The following is a 4569-nucleotide window of genomic DNA, read 5'->3' as shown; positions in this document are numbered from 1 at the left end:
TTGTTTAACATTATAGTCGTGACCGTACAGTACAAAGCAATTCAGGTATGTTATTCCAGTCCTTATAATCTGCTACCTTTATTCCATTGTAATGTCCTATTTGGCATGTTACACCCTGATGTGTATGTTATTGTTGCTTGAAAACAAGAAATAAAGGGACACATTCCTCACTGCGTGTATTATTTAAAATATTTGTATGTGTTCTCAGGTACTGAATAGTATGTAAACAGATGTGTCAAAGATATCAACCTGTGAACATGATCAGCTCTCAGAAAAAAAAATATACGTGCTATATAATGAAATTCAGAGCAACTGAATCAGTTACCAGGCAATGCTTTTAAATGTATCCATTGCTGGTGATGAGACTTTAAATTCTTTCTACAGCCATGCAATGAAATGAACTGAACTGGAGCAAATATAATAGACACCAGAGATATAATAGCTATTGTAGCCTGTTGCAAAAGGAGATGGTTTCCTTAGCAATAAGAATGATGCCAGAAGAGTACCCTTTATCTTCTCTTGCTTTATTTTCAGTAAATTCTCATGTTTACTGGCTTGTGTGAAGAATCAAATATCTACTATCTAGCTTCAACTGATGTGAACAGATGCAAAATGAATAGATTTCATACTGATTAGCCACTAGCAAATTTTACGAGTTTAGGCTCTGTTTAAACTTAGAAATATTAATTATTTTAATGTTAGTGTGCATTTCCTGATTGATGCTATGGGAAAACATTTGCATTATGTAACTGGCACGACATTTGAAACGGTGAGCATCGGCATACCGTCTACACTGATTTCAGTTCCCATACTATTAGGTCACATGAATGCATTTAATACTTAATCCAAATTCTCAGTTTTCATACTTGGGGGAAGTGGGTAAGAAAAGATTCAGAGCGTCTCCCTATCCTAATAGCAATTAGGAAATCAATACCTTTCAGGTACAAATTAATTTCTGTATTCTTATGTGGAAGCTTTTTATGAAAAACCATGCAGGATTTCTAAATGCTTGATTCTCATAGGACCTGATTCTCATTTACACTGATACCCAAACACTGTTCTGGCAACATGAAAGAACTTTAAACCATATATATTTTATTCTCAAAGTATAAGAAAAACTTACTTTTTATTCCTGAACACAAATGAAGTATGTTCTTCGTAGAGATAACATATAAATCTATAATACAGATTTTTTTAAAAATAAGTGAGATTCTGTGTTAAAACAACCACATACAAATTTAAACATTCTGTATTGCTCTCCTTGAGAGAAGTAAACAAAACGAATCCTCTCCCTGCATGTCCCTTAGCTGTAACTTGTTTGATTTAGTTATGAACCTTAGAGCACTGTGTTGCAGGATGTGCGGTGCTGGTTTTTTTAATAATGATCATAAAACATTCTGAGCAAAGATGAGGTGTGCACAGCATACATCCCTACTGTATTGAAAATGTATTGAAAATTGTATAGATAACACATTCTGAAAGAATCTGTACCTTGTGGGGTGAATAGGGCAAGGGACTAAAGAAGATATTGGTAACAGTGGATGCTGCACGAAGCAGACGGGAAGTCACACTGAATTATAATGCCACAAGTGGTCTGCAGTGTTGATGGTCAGGAAGAGTATTTTGCTTCCACACTGAACAAATGCAATGGCAGTCTGACGCATTAAAAGCACAGTGTGTGACTTAAGTATGACTTAAGAGTATATGCAAGGCTGCCCAGTGTTTTAGCACCTCCAGTAAACATGCACTTCAGTATGAACCAGAATTCCCCATAACTCAATAAACATGAGAAACCCTGATTCCAGTTTCTTTGAAATGCTTACTGTGGCTGAAAACACACTGACTGTTTAAGAGCTTTACATTATTATGTTCTCATTCCTGCCATAACATGTCTGTGTGTGGCTGAAAGACAGTGTTATAATGCCTTGTTGGGCAATGGATCAGATGGCAAACATGGATTGGCCCCTGAGCCTTTGAGACACCTAGGAAACAGTCCTGCTTTTGTGGTATGAAGCAGAGATGAGTTTAATTTGAAAAGAAAGCTTTCCCATGAAAATCTGAGCTACAAAAATCCTAAGGGAAACGATCAGATGGATATTATCTCCATCAGTTTCCTCTTTTCCCATGTGCTCTATCTTCCAAACCAGCTTGAAGCAGACTCCAAAATTTGATAAATTCACATGAAGTCATCAGTCTCAGAGCCTCTCAGAAGAGCTTGATACAGGACTCCAGGCTGTTGATATTACTCTGTTGCGTTTGAAAGGATGAAGCTGACAACAGCTCAGGCATGTTTCAGGGGTTGCGAATGTCTCTCACACTCCACAGAGGTCATTGAAGTAAAGTATTTCCAATACAATCTTTTTGTCAGGAGTCTCTAGATGATAGTTTATTTTTCCTGAAGATGGACTTCAGCTTAGGCTTCTCTGGCACGACATTTAAAAATCATAGCCCTTGACCCTTCCAGAGTTAGTTCACCTTCTTTTTGCAGGCCTTTATTCCATGCGTTGAAGGCAGCAGTCATTGCTTTTGAGTCACTTCATCAGTCAGAGAGATTTCCCAGTTTGTGTCCACATGTGGATATATATCCTCCATTATAGAGGGAAAAAATGGTTTCATTTTGATGGTTTCATTAGATAGAAGACTAAAGCATTCTCCAGCTCTTTGCTCTCCATAAGACTTCATTTTCTCTTTAGCCATCTAAAATTACATTGTAACTCTTTATTTGATCTCTGTTGGGGAGTGTCTTGATGCAAGAGATAGCACAAGCTGTATGTATGCTATTAGGGATGCTTTTCCTGTCTTTATTTATGGTGTCTTTTTATTTCCTAGCACTCCCACGCTGTCAATTGTATTGTTGATATTTGTTGATACTGTGATACACACTTTTCTGAATCCATTAAATATTAATCAAAGAAATTTTTTTTCTGAAGAATACAGACAATTCTATAGCTAGTGATTTTTGATGTTTTAAGTCATACAACATGAGCTTTCAGTGCTTTTTCTTTTTTCCCTGCTTCTTTATTTTACTTTTTCTTTCCCCCTGCATTGGGGTTGGCCAAGGATTTGCTATATCTATGAAAAATTATGTGAGAAATGAATCACAAGAATCATTTCAGACCCTAAAAGGGAAGTCCCAATTTTATATCACCTTTTCTTCTCCCAGACATCCCACCATGAATTGTGGGATATACTGTGTGACCAGAGGGTGTCCTAAAAGCGCCTTGGAAGAACCTGTCATACTGAGTGAAGAACAGGGTAGGTTCACTCAGTGAGGCATTTTTTGCCAGTGTTACAGGAGCGAGGGGGCTATGCCCGGTGTGTCACCCCACAGCAGACCCAGACCCAGATGGCCAGTCCCAACCCAGCTCATCCCACAGGAAAGCTCCACACACAGCTCCACCAACCTTCACACCTCCTCCTCCTCCAGACTGTCAGTCGCCTGCTCTGCTTGCTCCATAGGCATTTCTGAGAGGTAACTATATCTTTTTATCATCTCTCTAGCTTTATTGCAGGCCTCACTGACTTTAGAGTTATTCTCCTACCTCCAGCTCCAAAGCTAAGTGCCCTGTCCCAGACGGTGAGAAAGGAGGCCACCAGCCCCACCGTGGAGGATAGTGGCTCGGTGGAAGTGCTACGGCTCCACTGATCGGGGGGAAGATGCAGCAGCCCATGGGGTGACTACACACAAAACATGGGGCCCAGGCATGCCTTCAAAAGCCTAGCAGCTTTCAAAGATTATGGGTAGACTAGTCGCCTCCCCCAAAGCTCCTTGTCGAGGTCTTTGGAGAGGAAGGAAGTTGAGGACAGAGGACAATGTGTCGAGACACTGTTGAGGCTGCTCTGGTGGCTGAGAAAGCATAGCATTGGTGAAATGTCACAACCCATCTGTGTTGATGCATAAAATTCCCTTTCCGCCTTCTCAGACAGTTCGCAGCATCATGGGAGAGCGCTCAAAGGGAGTGTTAGGCATTACTTGCAGAGGTGATAGTGCTTAGATGGGGTAGTGGCATTTCCAGGTTTTCAGATGAAACTTTAAATATCACAGCTGGTAGCATTTCTAGCATCAGTTGCTAAAACTACTGTGGTAAACCGAGTTTTCCCTTCTTTCTGCATTGGATAAATTGTATTCCCTTCAGCTTGCTACATGCTGAATATTCAAGACCAGACTTCAAAAGCTGTGTTTCTGTCTGAGTGGCACAGACATTAAAAATCTCCTGACTAACATATGTAGTAGCTTCACCTTTCTGTCCTTGGCCACGATTTCCCTGCCTCCAAATGCTGCAGCTGTGTGATACCACATGAGCTACCTGTCCTTTTTCACCCTTGAAGTAGCTAGAGGTTGTATATCATTAAAACACACTTTGGCATTCTTTGGTGTGTGAGGACCTATGGATATGCATTATTCAAAAAAGAAAAAGCTCTTCCAAGACCTAGCTAGGTTTAGCTAGCTGCTTGCCTAGCCCTTCTGGAAAGCAGAGGGAACTCGCACCGTAACCACGACTCAAAGCAAGCATTCTCAGTGATGTTGTCCGATGCATTGCATTTAGCGGGCAAAACTAAGACAAAACC

Source organism: Pygoscelis adeliae, unplaced genomic scaffold (assembly GCF_000699105.1).
Source record: "Pygoscelis adeliae isolate BGI_AS28 unplaced genomic scaffold, ASM69910v1 Scaffold98, whole genome shotgun sequence".
In the NCBI taxonomy this organism is placed as follows: domain Eukaryota; kingdom Metazoa; phylum Chordata; class Aves; order Sphenisciformes; family Spheniscidae; genus Pygoscelis; species Pygoscelis adeliae.
The sequence above is the reverse complement of the archived record's forward strand: the minus strand, read 5'-3'. Positions refer to the sequence as shown.